The following is a 21388-nucleotide window of genomic DNA, read 5'->3' as shown; positions in this document are numbered from 1 at the left end:
GTACAGCACAATCTAAGTTATTTTGGCAGGCAGGGACAAAGGGAGGGAGGGATAGAGGGAGAAAGAGAGACAGAGACAGAGTCAGAGAGACAGAGACAAAATCAGAGAGAGAAGGGGGAGGGAGAAAGGAGAGAAATAGAAGGAAAGAGAGAGAGACCAGTTCAGAATACTTGCATTATAGTACATTGTTGACATAGTTCTACTTTGCAGTTATGTTTATTAGTGGCCTTTGTGACTATTATATCAGAGGTAGTGTGTGTGTGTAAGTGTGTGTGTGTGTGTAAGTGTGTGTGTGTGTGTGTGTGTGTGTGTAAAACTATGTATATCTGTATTTCAGGAACCTGAGTGGGGGTCTTGGAACATAAACCCAACTAATAAGGACTAAATAAGTATATAAATATTAAAAGATCCTATTTTATAAATATCACAAATTATTTAAAGTCCATATGAATCTCATACTTTGTATCTAAAGAACAACAATATTAAAAAAGCAGCACACTAGAGATTTTTTTTTTTTTTAGTCATGGGGCCTGAACTCTGGGCCTGGGCGCTGTTCCTCATCTCTTCAACTCAAAACTAGCGCTCTACCACTTGAGCCACAGCACCACTTACAGTTTTTTCTGCTTATGTGGTGCTGAGGATTCAAACCCAGGCCCTCATGCATGCAAAGAAAGCACTCCACCACTGAACCACCTTGTCAGCCCCAATTTTAAGTTCTTAAAACTTTATTAATTTGATCCATGATTGATGGTCATGCAAAGACTCTGTAATGTTAGGAAAACAATTATTTTACAAAGAAGGATCTAACTATTATAGTTTAATTTCCTTAGAAAATGTAAAATCTAAGAGCTCGTTAATAATAAGGATTCACCATGTGCCATTTTGTGACTCACAACAACATTAGTATCTCAAGGGGACTTTCTTTGTTTTTCTTTCTTTCTTTTCATTTTTCTTCTTAATTCTCAAGCCAAAACTTGGTTGTGAAACCACTGAATATGGAGCATTGAAAAAAACAATACCACCCAAGGCAGGTGCCAGAGGTTCACACCTATAATTCCAATTCTCAGAAATTTGAGATCTGAAGATTGATTTTTAAAGCCAGCCAGGGTAGGAAAATGCATGAGACTCTTATGTTCAATGAACTTATAAAAATTTGAAAATGGAGCTGTAGTTCATGTGGTAAATAACTAGATTTGAGCTAAGTCTCAGGACCACTGGTATACACAGACACACACACACAGACACACACACACACAGACACACACTCACCTCTCAAAGGAATTTCATTTATAATCACAAATGTATATGTGAATAAACTTTAGGCTATTTTCAAAAATTGTTTTTACTTAAATTTAGAATATTTTGGACTTGTTTTTTTGTGGGGCATGGTGCTTGAACTCTGGGCTCAAGCCAACCACTTCTACCACTTAAGCCACAGCACCACTTTTGGTTTTCTAGTCTCACAGCTTTTCCTCCCTGACCTGTCTTTGAACTGTGATCCTTGGATCTTAGCCTCCTGTGTAGCTGGATTATAGGCATGAGCCACAGATGCCCAGCTTATTTTAGACAATTTATAAATATTGGTTTCCTAGCGAAAAGAAAAATAGGAATTAACATAAAACAAATTTTACTTTAAAAATCACATTTGATAAAACTATGCTTAATTATGTTTGTATAATTTATTCTGGTTAAGATACAATGATGATTCTAGAACAAAATAATTCCAAGGGCTTCAATTCTGAGGAAAGTCCAACCAATGTTTCTATGAGTTGAATTGTTTCCCATTTAGCACTTAAAATCATGGACAAAAATATATGTCCCTAAACTTTTATTTCACTGAATGAAAAGGATAATATATAACAGGAATAGTATTTGTATTATATGTGTAAGTTATTTCACAGAGAACTGTGAATATATACTGTAGAATCATTGATTGTCTAATTTCTGTTTCTTGTGATTTACATTAGAAACACAAACACATAAACTCTTAACTAGACATTGGAATCTCATATCTGTAATCATAGCCACACAGAGGTTGAGTTCTGAAGTCCATGGCTGAAGCTAGCCTGGGCAGGAAAGTCTATGAAACTCTTATCTCCAATTAACTACTAAAAAGCCAAAAGTGGATATTAGTAGGGTGCTAGCTTTGAGGGGGGGGGGGAAAGCACATAAATTTTTATAAGCATAACTTCTTTTGTGTGTTTTTTGTTTTTTAATCAGCATCTGTGGTACCTCTTTTTTAAAAAAAAATCATCATCTGTGGGGTCTGAACTCTGGGCTTGGATCCTGTCCCTCATCTCTTCAGCTCAAGGCTAGAACTCTACCACTTGAGCCACAACACCACTTCCAGCTTTTCCTGTTTATGTGGTGCTGAGGAATCAAACCCAGGTCCTCATGCATGCGAGGAAAGCACTCTACCACTGAGCCACCTTCCCAGCCCCGGTGGTACCTATTTCATTATGAAAACCTTTCATTTATATTAATGTAATGTCCTACTGCTAGGTTTGATATTTAGCAAACAGTTAAAACTCCATAATTCCTTCTATAATACACACTATTCAGAAACCCTTTCGGGTGTTGAAGGCATTGATGTGGTAAATCAGTGTGTTACTCTAAGACAGTTGGCAATACAGGAATTATCAACTTTATTACCATCCAGTAGATACATACTAATCAGTAAACAATGGACAGTTTTTATCAGTAACTAATGAGAAGCAGAAAAAAAGTCCATATTAAAAGCAGAAGTAAGCCTATATATTAAATTTACATATTCATAAACATATACATAATACAGATACAAAATAAGCATGTGAAAATACTCAGTTGGCCATATATTTGAGAAGAATTTTAGATCTTGAGACCTCTAACAAATTTATATATTGAGTTGACCATTACTTTAAATCAATATTTTTTATTGTGTGCTGTAAAAGTCAATTTAAAATAAACATTTAAGAGGGACCAACATCGTATTTAACAACAGAAACACTGAATTTGACTGAGAGCATAGAATAAAATGTAAAATAAACATAGATTAGATATCCAAATGAGAAATTATTTGAACAGCTTTTTAAATACTAAATTATAATTAGATTCTTAGTATAATCACTCTGTTGTGTTGAGTTATCCTTTGATTTTTTTTAAAGTAACTACTTCGTGTCAAGTTCCCCAGTGTGCTTACTCAATATTTATTTGTGTTTGTGTATTTCATCTTGTTACTCATGTTTCGGAATTGAAACTGTAAAATATTAGCTGCCAGTTTATATAAAGTACAAGATGAAGACTTACAGAGTGAAGGAAAAATATTTCTCCTTGCTTTGTAGTATTTCTTATACATAGGGTCACTTATTTAGAGACCTCTTTTTTTTGTCTTGGGTAATACCTCAAGTCAGCATTTCCAAGCAGACTTGGACTTGCTTCACAAGATTCTGGTCTGGGAATCATGTTAAAGAAGAACAAGCTGGGCCGGGCACCGGTGGCACATGCCTGTAATTAGCTACTCAGGAGGCTGAGATCTGAGGATCACAATTCAAGGGCCTGGGCAGGAAGTTCTTGAAACTCTTATCTCCAATTAACTGTAAGTGGTGCTGTGTGGCTCAAGGGGTTGAGTGTGCACCTTTAGCTGAAGAGGTCAGGGACAGGGCCCAAGCCCAGAGTTCAAGACCCACGACTAAAAATAAAAAATAATGAAATAGCGTCTGCCACAATAATTGGCTATGGTGGTCACCTCTGGCATCATAGCTGCATGGGTTGCTTAATTAGAGTGCTTACATTCCAGATCAGCCTAGGCCTAAAATGATGTGCGTTTTGAAAAATAATAATACAAAAAAAAGTTGTGTAGAGCTGGGGGCTGGGGGCTCATGCTTGTAATCCTAACTACACAGGAAGCTGAGATCTGAGGATCATGGTTCAAAGCCAGCCTGGGCAGGTCCCATGAGACTCTTATTTCCCATAAACCACTCAGAAAACAAGATGTGGCACAGTGACTCAAGCGGTAGAGTGCTTGCCTTGAGCTGAAGAGCTGAGAATTCAAGTCCCATGACCAAAGAAAAACGAAAAGAAAAGAAAAAGTTGTGTAGGAGTGTCTCTAATGGTAGCAAGCACAACATCCCATCTACCCACCAAGCACAAGGTCCTGAGTTCAAGTCACACTACTGATAATTCCCTGCTCAACTAGTTATAGATTTAATCTTTCTAATTCTGTCTTAAATAGCAAAAACAGAATGAATACTTCTTGAACTAACATATTAAAATTGAAAATTATCCTACTTACTGTCTAGAGTGGCAAAGAAGAGAAAGCGATATAGCCCATGTTACTTTTGGACATAGGTACCTTGTAATTATAGAAGTTCTTCCTAAATTGTCATGCATGGTAACAAATGTCACCTTATAACAAGTGGTCTTGAGAACACATAATCTTCAATTGATTTAAATGATTCCAATGCATTTTTTTCATTCCATGGGTAGAGAAGACACTGATAATTAATTGTCTGATATTAAAGATGGCAGTTATCTATATCTGGTTTAAAATATATTACATAAAGCAACACACCACAACTGTATCAATGTCCAGTTAGAACTCTTTCCTTGAATGCGTTTACCTCCAAGTTCCTACCCAAATTTTAGCCAGTTACGTTTTTCTTCAATTATTGCTTTGTTGCTCCTACTAAATTTTAGACCATGAGCAATATGATTCCAATGAAGATCAAGACTGTTCTATAAGACTTCAGTATTTTAATTTGGCAAACAATTTCACCAAACAACAATACTGATACTCTTCTCAGGAAACCCTTAATTTTGTAAATAATCTCCTATCACTTTCAATACACTAATTAATGTGAAATGGCTATTAAAATGAACTAAATTAATTACGAGATGAAACTGTTTTGGTACATTTATTTGAACTTAGAAAATACATGCCAGAATCAATTATTTGTTTGGGAGAGGCTGACACATAATGCATTTTATTCTACATGCAGATTATACAAGAACACGTAGAATTTCCCTAAGCCACTTTTTTTGAGGAATTTTTGTTTGTGGCTATAAAACTATGTCTCAGCATACAACATAGTCGCTTCTTTTAAATTAACTTGATATCTGTCACAGCCCAACAGACTGTATCCCCATTCATCTAAAGCTGTGGGAAGTTCTTGAAAAATAAGAAAGCAGCAAGCCAAACTAACATTTACTGTACTTTTTATTACTTGAGATTGAAATCAGATCTGTCAGAATACACTACAAGACAGAGAACTCTGAGTCTTGCTGTGGTATGAAAATACAGGCTTAGGAGAAATATCTGAATAACATATTTACTGATAAGCCTATATAAGAAGGGCCATAGCATTGAAGTTAACATGAATGATTATTGTGAAATGCGTATGATTCTCAGTTGATTTCTCAGAATGATTAACAAGCATAGGAGCCATTTAATGGGCAGAGATACTCATATTTATATATTTAGATGTTTTTATATTTTCACATCCATAAATGTGTATAATGATTAATAAATTTTTTGCTGTTCTTTATGTTTTGGTACTTTTCAAAAAAACTGGTCAAAACTTATTTAGTTAGTTTTAAGAATGACTTGGAAGAGAGAGAATGACTTAGAAATCAAAACACAGAGGCACCAAAAAGCAAAATGAAGCTGCCTCAGTACCACAAATCAGTCGCCCGTTTGTTGAGTGGCTTTAGGCACATTGTGCTGTAGTACTTAAATAACTTGAGAAGATAGATTCATCTGGCTGAGTGATTTTAAGTTCTTTATGTCAATTACTGAAATTGCCTTTGTGACTTTTCTGTCCTATGTAAAGTTATTGCTAGCATGATGGAAAATGAAATACCCAAGATTCCTGCATGTTTAAATCAAAGAGTAACATATTATTATTGCATGTTCTTACTTTGTTTTAGGGTATTCTATTTGACAATTTCTATCCATTAGTTTGAATTCATTTCTCTGACTAGGTCTGGGCTTGCTGAGGGGTATTGCATTAATTCATGTGATCAGTTCCTGAACTCCATTCCTTCATAGTATCCTTAGAGCCCCAAACTTCTCATCATTATCCAGGTTAAAAACTGATGTGCCTTACCTGTGATTATCTGGAAAATAGTTTTGTTAATACAAACTGTGTTGTAATTAATCTCCAAATTCAGAACCTTAATGTGGGCATGGATCTTCACTATAAACCCTTCAATATATGGGATATTGGCTGCTTCCCTTTTGTTTCATTTGTATATGTGTGGTTTTTTTTTTTTATGTTACAGATATCCTAATTTCTGTGCAGGAATTTGAAAAACCTTAATGGACAATTACATCACAGCAATCAAACAATGATTGTGGTTTTAAAATTAAAACTTTTTAAATAAGTTTTTTATTGTGAAAATACTGTACAGAGGGGTTACAGTTACATACATGAGCAAGGTAATGAGTACATTTCTTATCAAGCATTGTTGCCTCCTCTTTTTCCCTTTCCCAACCCTTTCCATCTCCTCCTTCCCCCCCAAAGTTGTAAAGTTCGTTTTTTGACATAATGTCTTGTACATCTCATTGTTGCAATGGGTCCACCTGTATCCCTATTTAAACAATTTGTTATTTTCCTTTCCCTCCCCAAATTATACCAACATCAAGTACAGTGTAAACAGGGGTTGCACCGTTGGAAACATTTTGCTTTTTTCCCTTCCCCTCCCCACATTATACTGACATGAAATACAGTTTGAAAATTGAGAATGACTTGTAAATTTATCCCATCTAGTAGAAATCATTGCTGTTTGAAAGATATCAGAAATAAATAATACATTAAATGCCACTATAAAACCATGTGCATTATTGGGCTTGTCATTTAATCTTCCTGAGCCTTAATTTGCTCACCCGTAAAATAGGACTAATAATTTATCTTCCTTGAAAAACATACAGGGCTTTTATAAGTGTCATAGTGTACAAGAAAGATGTTTGGGAGTTTTAAAGTACTGTATAAACATACAGTAATGTTAATACTGAAGACCATGTTTCTTAGTATTATTTAAATTTGTTCTGTTTTTAAGTCTATCTAAAAATTAGAACTTTTTCATTTAGGCACCTACGATTCACACTTATAATTTTATTTATGTAGGAGACTGAGATATGGAGGATCTAAATTTGAGGCCAAGGAAAAATAGTCCTTGAGATTCCCTCTTTTAAATAATCATCAAAAATCAGTGCTGCACATGTGGCTCATGTGGAAGGGGAGCAACTGGATAAGGGAACAGCTCTAAATTCAAGTCTCTCTTTCAGAAAAAAAACATGGCAACTTTTTGGTAGTCAATATTCTTCTCTAAGGAACATAAAATAAATAAATCAACAAATACCACATTTTTCAAATCTATGTAATATTTAATAACTATTTTATCTTTTTAGTCTGGTTCCATTTTTCAGTCAAAACCAAATACTCTACAAATTCTATTAAACCTTTTCATTAAGTTCAACATGAATTTGCAGTTTCCTCTTGGAAGCCATGATTTCTTGGGTATATGATCTTCAATTTGGCTGTGAATCATCTGTCAAATTACTTTAAGGGGATGGAAAACTTACATCAATCTATCTAGTCAGGGTGTATACTGATGGGAAAGAATATTTTGTATCAAATATGAGAAAATGTGAATATCACTAAAATACAGAAGAAATTCAAAACAATTGAAATTTATCTAAAATCACTCATTCTTAGTTGTGGTCTATAGAATTTCATATTCATACTCTGATATGTTTGTGTGTTCACTCTTCACTCAGTAAGTAAATTCTGTATAAACTGTTGACATTTTAGAGAGAAAGAATCTGTTCTGTTCAAGACTGTGATCATGGAATTCAACTGTTTGGCTCTTACATCCTTGTTTGATCCAAAATAACTTGATATTGGCACCATTTCTCACTATACAGGGTTTTGTTACATATTTTGATTGAGCTCATTCTGTATGTATTCTGTTAGAAAGTAGACCTAGACCTGGGGCTATGCAGCTGTTTCTACCTTGTCTTTAGAATGTAATTCAGCCAGCAGAACTTGATTAACTGATCACAGATTCCATCAATCACTGATTTGTAACCAGGTTACCAGAATTCTACAAAAATAAGATCAGTGCTTAGACTGTTCATTTCCAATTGCATTTGCTCACTATTCTCTAAGTCAGTACACACTTGAATTTGTTTTGGTTATCTTTGAGCAATTTGTTGTTTTCTGAATAATGTGAAAAATATTTTGATAAAAGATGTTTATCAGCTTTTGAGCACTTTGTGTGGCATGCAAGTATATACAAATATGTTTACCAAAATACTGTAGTTTCAAGGGAGATTTCAAATAGTATAATTCTTTAGAAAGGCAATGTCAAAATTCAGCAAAATCAAACACCAGGAAGCAGATACTCAAAAGCGGGCTGGGTAAAGAGAAAGTTGTGACAAATGAAGAGAAGAGAAGGAAAATGCGGCCCAGAATCCAATGTATATCCTACAAAATTAAGATGAGTGAAGAAGAGGAGGGTAGGAGAGGAATGTTGAAATGGGTGACATTAATCAAGATATAGTGCATTCATAAACTGCTTTGCTAAATGACAACTCTATTGTACAACTACTAAAAGATGATTTTTTAAATGAGAAAGAAGAAAAGTTATAATATTTTGAGGTAACTTAGTTCAAAAATATTTTTAACGACATTATGACATTGAAACTTCATCACTTTCTATATTTTATTAAAAGTTTCATCTTTATCTTGTTTTATAGAATGCAAAACCTCGATGAATTAAGTCCATATTTTTCCTATTGACTTTAAAGCCAAGTTTTAATTTCCAAGAAAGTTCACCATCATTACAAGGACTTTGGATGTTCTGAACTATGGAAAGGCTGTATGATTTTTTTTTAATAGCAAAGCACCCACCTCTGGTTGGAGTGGCTAAGAGATTTTAACATACAGCCTAAAAGGATATTTTTGAAAGCAAATTGGATTGCTAAATTGATAGATGCTATTAAGCATAAAGACGATTGACTAATTTTAATTTACAATAGGAAGCCATCATACACCATTAATGTTTAAATGTTGAATGTATTTAAAACCTTCTAGTTAATGACTATAAGAATATGGTAATTGCATACAGTTCTATAATTTTGAAGGTGTCCTATACTTCCCCAGATAACTATGAAATTTTCAAATAGAAAATACAATATTTGAATTTATTTAAATTAATCTCTCTTTTTCTCTCCCCATCTTCTCACCTTCTTCCCCCTACTCTTTTCTGGTGCCAGTTCTAGGGCTTAAAATCAGGGCCTAAGAACTGTCACTGAGATGAGCCACTGGTCCACTCCAGCTTTATGGTGGTTCACTGGATCTTAAGATTTTCCCACTGAGCTATCTTAGAATTATGATCCTCATATCTCAGCCTTCTGAGCCACTAGAATTTCAGGCATGAACCATTGTCACCTGGCTTTAGACTATCTTTGAGAGAGAAATACCATGGAATTTAAGCTTTATTGCCACATATCCCACATCCCTACATCAATGAGCACTTTGGAAGATTTCACATGCATTTATCCTTAAGATTAAAAGGTGATGCTATTATTAACAGCGATTGTAAAAATGACTGACAGCCTAAGACAAAACTTGCCTATGGGCAAGTAATTATGTTTATCTACACACATATTTTCATGGCATGCAAAATTGGATCAGTTGGTTTAATAAACTGAGTGGTCTTTCTTATGGATTTTTATTCATTAGCAGCAGAAATTTTCATTCAAAGTTTCTCACATGTATACTTCTTAGACTTTGATGTGCCTGAGTTAATCTTAAAGATCTTACATTTCCCTGTATCCACCTGACAATAGTATGAATTTCTGATTTGTAATCATATGGAAATCCCTAGATGATTCTTATGGACCACATCATAGGATCACTAACTTAAGTAAAAAAATATGTTACGTAGTCTGAAGTTTATGCATATTCAAAGACACAATCAAGCCCCAGGTTTTCTCTTTTTTTTTTCTTTTCTTTTCTTACTTTGCTATTCTGTGCTGTACTTGCCACATAGAGTATTTGTGTTTAGGCAAACTTTGCCCAGGGCCATGATGTGACAGAAGGCAGAAATGGAGGTAGAGAATTTTGTTCCTGTTCAGATAAGGAGACAGTAAATCCAGCATCACACAATACAGGGTCTTTTCCTGGGCCCATTGAGACCAATGTAGGTCTTGAACCTGGCTGGGCAATACCAACTATTTGTAAGCTAGTGTTTCTGAGTCAATGTCACTGACGAGGGAGACAAGATCACCTGACTTGAATTTGTACTAGTTGGGATACATCTTGGCAGGTATGGGTAGTATCTGCTTTTGCTGAATGATGGATATAGTAGCCATCAGTGTAACATCAATCAAATGTTACTATTACTTCAGATATTAACTGATATGTGTCTCCACACAAAGTTGTCTGCAAAAATAGAGAGGAAAAAAAAAATAGAGGTGCAACCCCTATGTAATTGTCTAATAAAATAACTTGCTAAATGAACTGGGTACTTCTTGAAATACTTAGAAATTTCCTTTCATTCTTTGCATTATTAATTTTAGTGTGTAACTCAAAATAGCCAGTGATTTTTGTCTATATTAATAAGTCAATGTAATTGATTTTGCCTAGTAACAATATTTGAAAGCCTGAAAGATGTTGCGATTGTTCTCTATGCTCTCATTAAATTTTATGACTTATTTATAATTCTTTTTTAATTTACATAATTTTTGTCAAGTCCTTTCTGATTCCCAAGTCTAGGAATAACCCATGAGTGATGGAATTGAAAGCCTGTTATAAATTCAAATAGCCAAATGTTCCTTGCAGATGTCACCTCCGCATTACAGTGTATGTTTTCAGTCATACCTTCACTTGATTATACCCTATATCTCTACCTTTAAGGGTTTGTTTATCCAGGATACTAGATAATAAACAAGTCCGATGATTACCAACTCTGTGACTGTATTTTCAATAAAATGTGAAGAGAGAAAGCCATGTGGAACTATAGTCATTAGACTGTAGGAACTTAAGCTCACTACTTAAGTTGAGAGTTAGTATAGCTAGGTATAAGGCTGGAAGTAGCTCGCTTTAGACAAACACAGACTTGTCTACAGAGTTCTAAAAATGTGTATTACAACTGTGGCTTTCCATGTCATTTCAGAGACTCTAAGATAATGAGGTCTCATATTAATTTGACAAATAAGAGAACAAGGTCTACAAACCTTTAAGGATTATATGTTTGCATGGGAAACTGCTCTTGTTGGGCTCAGTAGGGTTTATTTTCTATTTCAGTTTTATGCAGTCAGCAACATGTAGGTTGTGAGCAGAAAAGAACTATGTGTACATTTTTAGCTATTAAAAAGCCCATGGGAAATTGTAAATTAGGTCTATTTATTGTTCTTAATAAAGAAATATTTCAATTTCATGCCCAAGTAGTATCAATTTAATTTTAGCTTGAGGCTATTGTAACTTGATGGGAAGACAGAGAGCCACAATTAGCTCCTTTGGGAAGATTTTCTTTAATTCAGACACTTCACTTCAAAACATAAAATAAATAAAACAACACTAGAAAATGTCTATTAGAATTTTGTGAGAATGTTATATGTTTTGTTTTCAAAGGATAGTGGTTTCATTCATTGTGATTTGAATTGGATGTATTGTTTTTGCCTGTTTGTTTTCATAAAAATATTGACAAATGATTTACATATTCAATGTACCTTAAGAGCGTGTCAGAATTACATTTCATATTAATTTTGTCTTTGTGAGCATGTATGTACGTACCTGTTCTGGGACTTAAACTCAGGCCTTGAGAACTGACCTTAAGCTTTTGTGCTCAAGGCTAATGCTCTACCATTTGAGTAACAGTTCACTCCAATCTTGGCTTTTTGCTAGTTAATTAGAGATAAGAGTCTCATGGCCTTTCCTGCTTGGGCTGGCTTTGAACTTCAATCACCAATTCACATATTACAGGCATGAGCCTGCAATTTCACCTAGAGCCTGACATTGTTTTATACTTATTTATGAACTATTCTGTCTGGATAGAGGCATCAAAAGGCATCATTAACATAAATTAAGATCAATTTTTACCCCCTCAAAATTCCTCAACTCTAGACAAACAGGAATAAAAATAGGTATTAGCAGCGCACATTGACCTTTGATGGACGGATGACTAGTCTTATGTTTGAACTCAGTATTTCCAGCTTATTAGGCAGCTGTTTTACCTCTCAAGTGACACTTCCTAATTACTCTTTATCTTAGAAGAGAAAATGCCTCTGAGTAAAGCTCTGGGCAGAAATGAACTAGAAAGAACTCAAGGGAAAATTTTCCTTCTAAAGGAGAAATATGTTTTTGGCTAAATGGGAAAAGTGGAGGAATTCGCAAACAGGAGCATGAGAGAGGAAAAGACCTTCTAGTTTTGTGGCCATCCTTTCTCTCCTTTTAATTTTATTGTAAAGATGCTGTACAGAGGGGTTACAGTTACATGAGTAAGGTAATGAGTACATTTCTTGTTGAACATTGTTTCCCACTCTTTTGTTTTTCTCTCACTATCCCTTCCCTGTCCCACTCCTCCTTCCTCCCCTGAAGTTGTACAATTCATTTCTGACATAGTGTCTTGTGAATCTTGTTGTTGCAATGTGTTATCCTTTGTCTTTGTTTCAGCATTTTGTTAATCTGCTTCCCTTGTATCTCATTTCACCAACTGTATATACAAGATGCAGGTTACAGAACCAAAGACAGTGAATGCCAGGGATAAAGCAATGGAAAATGATAAATGGCATAAAATAAGAAGGAAGAACTAGATACAGTACATTGGTGACACCAAGGTCAACAACCAAAAACAAAAAACAAAAACCCAAACACAAACAAACAAAAAACCAAACTCTTGTTTCCATGTCTTGGAGTTCATTTCAAATAACATCATTTTGTATGGTAATGTATACATAGTTATTGAGCTATTATGATTCGCTGCCAGGACTATCCTAGGCATATACTTATTACTGCAAATGAGGTAAACTATAGAGCCTATATTTCTTTTTTTTTTTTTAGAGCCTATATTTCTTTGGGTCTAGCTTCCTTCTCTTAATATGATTTTTCCCCAATCTTTCCATTTCCTTACAAAATGGACAATGCCATTCTTTCTGATAGAAGCATGAGATTCCATTGTGTATATTTACATAACATTGATCCATTCATTTTTTGAGGGACATCTGGGTTTGTTCCATATCTTAGCTATGGTAAATATGCTGCAGTGATCATAGTTGTGCTGGTAGCTTTAGTGTGCTCTAGCTTATGATCCTTTGGATAAATGAACAGGAGTGTAATTGCTGGATCATAGAGGAGTTCTATGTTTAGTCTTTTGAGGACCCTCCATACTGCTTTCTGGAGTGGTTGAACCAGCTTACATTCCCACCAACAATGTAGTAGTGTTTCCTTTTAAACACATCCCCTCCAGCCTCTGTTATTAATTATTTTATTGATAATAGCCATTCTAACTGGGGTGAAATGGAATCTCAATGTGGTTTGATTTGCATTTCTCTTATGGCCAGTGATGTTTAACATTTCTTAATGTGTCTATTGGCTGTTCCTCTCCAGAGAAATCTCTTTAATTATTTAGCCCACTTAATGGGATGGCTGTTTCTTTGGAGATTTGTTACTGGGAGGCTTAATTTTTCAGCTCCTAGTATATTTTTGATATGAGACCCTTGTCTGATTTATAATTATTGAAGATGTTCTCCCAATCTGTGGGCTTTCTATTTTTCTTGCTTTGTCCTTTGCAATGCTGAAGTTCTGCAGTTTAAGGCGATCCCATTTGTCCAGCCTTTCTTTGATTTGTTGTGTGTGTGTATCTTTATTTAGGAAGTTTTGACCTGTGCTGAGGAGCCCTAGTGTATTCCCTATCCCTTCTTGTAATATTTTCAGGGTCTCTGATTTTACCTCAAAGTCTTTGATCCATTCATCTATTTTCCTTAATTGTCATTTCAATATTAACCATACTGACTACTCACACATTATGAAATATGAAATAAAATGAAAGCTCTGCTTAATGTATAGATGCTTGGTGGAGGTGAGTAAATTTATGTTTATATGTACTCTACTTCAGGAGATGCTAGGAACAAATTTTCTTTTGAATGAAATCACTGTTAAGATAATTTCTTTGTCTTCTTGTTAGCATAAATTAGATCTTCATTTTATATTTACTCCTAAAGTAGTAATACAAGCCAAAATGTCTGTATACTTAGAACAGCAATAGAGAAATCAATTACAACATTAATTCTTCTAGTAAAATGTTTAGATGGAAAATAAATTAATTCCAGTTTATATATGTCGAAAAACAAACTACAATTTAGGCGGGGGTGGGAGGTGAGGGATGTAGCTGAGGAGGTGGGAGGGCAGGGATGGTAGGGAAAAAGCAAAGGAGGAGGCAACATTGCTGGATGAGAAATGTACTCATTACCTTGTTCATGTAACTGTAACTCCTTTGTACAGTATTTTCACAATAAAAACTTAATTAAAATTAAAAACAATAATCTCTTTGATGTCTCTGGATGGGGTTGTAATAGTTAGCACTGAAGAAATAGAGGCAGAAAGGAGTGAGCTGGCAGACAGGTTAGATCATGAATTCAAGGCAGTCAAGACTACACAATGAAACTTTGTATCACTTTGTTTCAGCAAAACAAAATGAAGCAAAGCAAAACAAACCAAACCAAACTAGAATTGCTTTTGTTTGGTGTATACAAAGCCTGGGTCCTTGAAGATTCTGATTTTGTAGTCCATTTGTGAACCCCTAAGATTTTATTTACTCCAAAAGATAGTAGTGCCTGTACAAACTGGACAGTAGTTAAAGAATCATGGATTTTCTCTCATGTTTAATCCTAAATTTTGTATCAATCTAAAAACTAAAATGTAGCTTACATAGGATGTTCATTGAATGGTATTCAGTAAGATAATAGAATGGAAGCTAGCTCTCTCTACTTAATGGTTAGAGCTGTTAATTTCGTATTCACTGTTTATTCAATACCATCCTAACATATCAGACACATTCATCTGTAAAACATAAATGCTATATAAAATTAGGTAGCCTATTGTCATTTTGGTTCATCTATCCTAAAAAATAAATATTCAGGCAGAAACTTGGATTTATAGGGCCTATATATGCATATACATACATATGAATGGATTACAGTGGAGAATTTAAAACTAGAGATTTACTTTTTATAAAGATATTATGACTTGTCAAAATCTTTATCCTTGCAGGAAATTTTGTTCAGAAATTTGGCACTCAAAGAACATGAATTAGTGTTAATAATAACTTTTATACAACATGAATTATAGGATAATTTGGCTACTCTCTAAAATTGTATAAGGCCATACAAAGTAATAATCACTTTTGGATGATTTCATTTTATATTCATTTTTTAGAACTGCAGCTTAATTATTAGGAATATTTAAAAAGTAAGCCAATATTGAATTTTTTGTGGCTTTACAGAAGACAAACTTCCTTTAACCTTTGTCCCAGGAACATTTACTTTACAAAAACAAAATTGTCCCTGGCAGGATGTTAATTACTTAGTATCATTTTAATAACATTTGCTGGATTTATTTCTTCATTTTATTTTCTTGGAAAAATGATTACAGGAATTATCCAATGCATCTTATACTGTATATAAAAGCACACTTCAGAAAAATAGTCAACTATTTTTTATATATTATTGAATATTAAAATATTACTTATTCTCTGATTTTTATGTCTTTTTTTCTCCTGAATGGTAGAGAGAATTTTAGCAATGAAATAACTTAATTGAGCACTCATATGGATCATCTGATATAGCCTATATTTCCATAAAAGGGTCTGCATACTATTATTGCAAATTCAAACGCAATCAGGACATTCAGTCATGTCCCTTTGTCATCAAAAAAGGTGACATCTAGTTTTACACTCCAAATGCCCTGATTCAAGGGATGAAAAATATAGAATATAAATTAAAACAGAGAGTTTCATTGTATTCTCAGAGTAGGGAGAATTAGAACACAGCATGTGGAAGAGAAGAAAAGAAAAACAACATAGAAAATTCATTGTTTCCTGACTAGGGAATGATGAACCAAAAGGGGCAAGATAGTTAAGGAAATCAAATATGAAGGCAGGATGGGAAAGAAAAAGCTGGAAATTCAGAGGTAGCTTTGCTAGGTTTGAGAACATTAGGTATTGTGACACTTGACAGATAGATTGGGGATGCAGCAAAACTGTCGAAAAACTTGTCCTGTTACAAGTATTTTAATTTGTTTCGCTGAGACAATATCTCATTATGGAGTTCAGGCTGCTTTAGAACTTGGGACCTTTCTTCCTGAGCCTCCCAAGGAATAGGTTGAAGGGAATGTGCCATCATACCTGGTGTATTTGTGATTAATTCTGACATGATGGGATGGTTATGTAACTGAACATTCTGAGAGAGCTGAAACTTCGTCATTATTCTTGATTTCTCACTATTTCTGAGTTATGTTAGGGCCAAGTTGTATATGGCATGTCAATTTACCAATTTGCCACATTGCTAAGATGACTACAGGTGAGTGAGAAGAGTCAAGAGGCCAAAAATAAATCAAAATATGTAAGTTAAAATTTATATTGTTTACTGAGAAGGCTCAAGACAAAGAGAACCTGATGGCCAACACAACAGAATTAGTCTACTATACTCTCCTGCCTCACCTTCAGGTATTCACAGAAGTGCTGTATCAATTTTGACTAGAAGAGGAGTTACAGAAAATGGGGAATTGTATACTAAAGACTCAGAAAGTATATTTAAAGGGAAACACTTTAGTTGAAAGAAATGACCTGACTTTATATCCATATAAACATAGATTTATATGTTTTCCTTCCACTTCAAACTTCCTCGCCAATTCAGATTGGCAGATGGGAACATTCGGAACACATCATTAGTAAGTGAGAAATTAATGTAAATATATTAATATATACAAGTAAGTATACATACATACACATATTTTTTCAGTCTACTTTAAATGTTTCCAAATTTTATTTAAATGTTCTTGAAATTATAATGCATAAAAGTTGGACTTTATTAGGAAAAATGGCAGCTTTATTAGAACTAGTTGGATTGTTTTTTTTAATTGTGAAAATACCGTACAGAGGGGTTACAATTACATGAACAAGGAAATTGTTGGATGGGTTTTTATTATAGTCAATTGATAGAAATTTTATTTTTCAGTAAAACACTACACACTAGTCCTTATCAGCTCAGAAAAAAAGTGAATATTTGAGTTTATTCTGCAGGCAATATAGAGAAGAAAGTAAGAAAAATTCCTTGGCTGAAGATGACATTTTTGCTCTGTGTATACACATATTACATAGAATTATAAACCTTTGATATTGCAGCTTTCTAATTTAGTTTCATTTACCTAAAGGTAAGAGCTGGCTACCTTATGGGAGACAATACTGTCTTCAGATGTTATGCTGGCTATGGATGTCAACCAGGATGTTACCAGTGCACCTACTCTGTGACACTGAGCTATTCATTCAATTCATTACTCCTTGTATTATTCCATCTCTAAAATGGTAATGATATCACCTGCCTGCTATGCTTGTCAGGAGAATGACTGAGCACCCTACTTCATGTCAGTTGCAGTAGTACCACCTTGTCTTTGTGGTGATGCTTGTTTTTTGTTTGATCTTTTCTCATGCATTATGATGAAGAGGAATGTGCAAATAGCAACATCTTATGGCTTCAATGCAGGATTAGTAGTAAAACCAATGATTTTCATTTCATTATTGACAATTATCAAAACAGAATCACAGGTTCCTCAGGTATCAAGGGAAGGACTCCCCTACAGTGGAATAACACTTCCAGAAGAGCTACTATGATCTACTCATAGTGCTAGAGTAGTCCAGGCCACATCTTTACATCATTTTGTTTTGGAGATATTAGAGTTTAAATTCAGGGCTTGGCACTTCCTAGACAGGTACATTTTCACTATAGTTACATCTTTAGCCCTTTGCTGCTTTACTTAGCTTTTGTGAGTCTTGTTTCTTTACCCTGGACCAGCCCTCAACAATAATGTGTAGTCAGGGTTAAAGATGTGCATCACAACACCCAGCTTATTTATCAAGACAGAAATCTCAGGTTTTAAATAGACTTGCCTCAAACCACAATACTGATCTCCTAAGAAGCTGAAATAACAGACATTCACCACCATTCCTGGCTGCGTATCTTCCTTTAGATGTAGAGGTTGAAATGCACCAGTAGATTTTATAATCAAAAACCTATATACTCCACATATAATTTATCTGTATAATATAAACCATCTCAATGCATACTGTTAAGTTGACAGATATTACTTTGTACAGAACAATCATAGAGATTGAAATCAAAACCAATTTAACCATAAGAAAATCAGGCTAAGTTGTTGACTATTTTAACTAAGAATTGAAAAATATAGTTAAGTAGAAATGATTTCAGTCTCTTCAAATTCAATTTTTTCTTCTGTTATGCCAAGCAAAGGATACTATTTTAACCAAGTATAATGTAAAACAGTGCAGTTATATTTTTTGCAATTGTTTTTTATTGTGATTAAGTGATTCCATAAATTTCACAAATTTCATAGTATTGTGAGATAGTGATACTTAAAGTCACAAACACATCCTAACCTTCATGGGGTAAATTGTCTTTATTGTTGTCTATAAAGTTTATGAGTTCTATGAACTTTGACAGTACAGTTATTTCTTCCACATTGGATGATATATACATTTCTTTCCTTTTGCTTAGTGTCAGCTGTTCCCTCCCTCACATTGCTTCCATTGAGTTGCTTAGTTCCTTTTGATCAATGACCAGCACAGCCGATTGGTCCTGCTGTTGTATGTTTCCCAGTTTCCCTCTGTTTCTGTGTCCTCCTCCTAGTTTCCCTCCGATGTGCACATATATACCATACATGTGGTCAGCAGTACGGGGTCATTTAGTAATGATTTGACCAGTTGAGTGGAGGTCCTTTTTTTCTCCAGTCTTGTTTACTTTTTTACTTTGTTTTATCTCCTTCCCTTTTGGCTTTAACATCTGCTTATCAGAGAGACCATGTGCCTATAAATTCAAGTGTCTCTCCTATTCTGTCCTGCAGTAGTTTCAGAGTTTCTGATTTGATGTTAAGGTCTTTAATCCATTTTGAGTTGATGTTAGTGAATGGTGACAGAATGCAGTCCGTTTTGAATTTCCTGCATGTGGCCACCCAGTTTTCCCAGCACCATTACTTGAACAGACTGTGCTTCTTCCAATGTGTATCTTTGTCTCCTTCGTCAAATATCACCTGACTATAAGCAGGTGGTTTTATTTCTGGATCTTCTATTCTATTCCATTAGTCTTTGGGTCTGTTTTTGTGCCAGTACCAAGCTCTGTTTGTTATTATGGCTCTATAGTAGAGTTTGAAGTCTAGTAGAGTTTGAAGTCCAGCATCGAGATCCTTCCCTGTTGTCTTTTTTTTTGCCTAGAATTGTTTTGGCTATTCTAGGTCTTTTGTTGTTCCATGTGAATATTTGGACTACTTTCTGTGTCTCAGTAATGAACGTCATTGGGATTTTAATGGGAATTGTGTTGAATTTGTATATCGATTTTGGGAATATGGCCATTTTCACTATATTAAGTCTGCATATCCAAGAACATGAAAGGCCTTTCCATTTCCTGGTGTCCTCTATAATTTCTTTTTAATAGTTTTCATTAAATAGTTCTTTTATATCATTGCTTAGGTTAATTCCTAATTTTTTTTTTTAGGTTATTGTGAATGGGATTGTTTCCTTCATTTCCCTTTCTGCTTGTACATTGTTGGTGTACAGAAAAGCAATTGATTTTTGTGGGTTAGTTTTGTATCCTGTTAATTTGCTGAAGTGATTTGTAAGTTCTAACAGTTTGGGGATGGAGCTTTTGGAATTATTAAGATATAAAATCATGTGATCTGCAAATATGATAGCTTAACTTCTTCCTTCCCTATGCGGATTCCTTCAATGTCTTTTTCTTGCCTTATTGCTCTGGCTAAGGATTCCAGAATTGTATTGAAGAAGAGTGGAGAACGTGGGCATCCTTGCCTTGTTCCTGATTTTAGAAGAATTTGTTGTAGTTTTTTCCATTAAGTATAATATTGGCTTTTGGTCTGTCATGTACAGCTTTTATTAATTTAAAGAATGTTCCTTCTATTCCTATTTTCTTCAGAGCTTTTAACAGGAATGAATGTTGTATCTTATCAAGAGCCTTTTCTGCGTCAATGGAGATAATCATGTGGTTCTTGACCTTGGATCTGTTGATGTGATGGATTACATTTATTGATTTATGTATGTTAAACCATCACTGCATCTCTGGGATGAAGCCTACTTGGTCGTAATGCATGATTGTTTTGATGTGTTTCTGGATTCTGTTGGCTAGAATTTTGTTAAGGACCTTTGCATCTGTATTCATCAGGAAGATTGGTCTGTAGTTCTCTTTTTTTGTTGGGTCTTAGGAAAGATGGGGATGAGTGTAATATTGGCATTGTAGAATGAGTTTGGGATAGCTCCCTGTGTTTCTATTTCTTGGAGAGTCCTAGGAGTATGGGCATTAGTTCCTCTTAAAAGGCCTTATAGAATTCCATAGTGAATTCATATGGTCCTGGGCTTTTCCTCAGTCCATATATTCATCAATTGAGTTTGGAAAAAATGTACATATTCACCTCATCATTTATTCTAGTCTTAGGTATCATCTAGTAATATATTGCAGGATCAATCAGAATGTGTTTTGATTCATTTCTACTCATGGAAGCATAAGAACATAGTTACCATAGGATATTTGATAACAGAAATAATTGTCTATTCATAAGCAATTGATGAACAAGATATATTATCACCATAGATACCACAACATGCTTGGATTATGTAAACACTTTTCCATTAATAGTACTATGAGACAGGCCAAGGTGGTTCATAAGTGTAATATAAGCTACTCAGGAGGTATGAGGATTGTGGTTCAAAACCAGCCTGGACAGTAAAGTCCTTGGGACTGTTTTTTTCAAATTAACCACCCAAAAAGCTGGAAGTAGAACTTAAGTACTTAAGTACTAGAGTCCTCAATTGAATAAAAAAAGCTGTGATAACTCTTAGGCCCTGAATTCTGGCACCACTGAGAGAGAGAGAGAGAGAGAGAGAGAGAGAGAGAGAGAGAGAGAGAGAGAGAGAGAGAGGAGAGGGAGAGGGAGAGGGAGAGAGAGGGAGAGTGAGCAAGCAAGCATAGAGAGAGTGCATAGAAAGAGAACAGTTCATAGAGTACCTTTATTTCATAATCTTCTTGATATGTTGTCAGATAAATGTGGTACTTTACCTTATTTAAAGGAAGTACAAAGCTCTAGAGACTACTGCTTGAAATATGTTT

At 34.6% G+C, this 21388-nt stretch overlaps 1 protein-coding gene across 2 annotated transcripts in view; it reads left to right on the top strand.

Annotated features, from left to right (window-relative positions):
• Window positions 1-21388, top strand: part of Brinp3 (BMP/retinoic acid inducible neural specific 3) — a 424144-nt gene that overhangs the window by 67306 nt on the left and 335450 nt on the right. The window lies entirely within an intron of this gene.

This window comes from Dipodomys spectabilis, unplaced genomic scaffold (genome assembly GCF_019054845.1).
Source record: "Dipodomys spectabilis isolate Male_0828 unplaced genomic scaffold, ASM1905484v1 ptg000019l, whole genome shotgun sequence".
Classification (NCBI taxonomy): domain Eukaryota; kingdom Metazoa; phylum Chordata; class Mammalia; order Rodentia; family Heteromyidae; genus Dipodomys; species Dipodomys spectabilis.
Note: the sequence above shows the minus strand (reverse complement) of the source record. Positions and strands in the feature narration are given on the sequence as shown.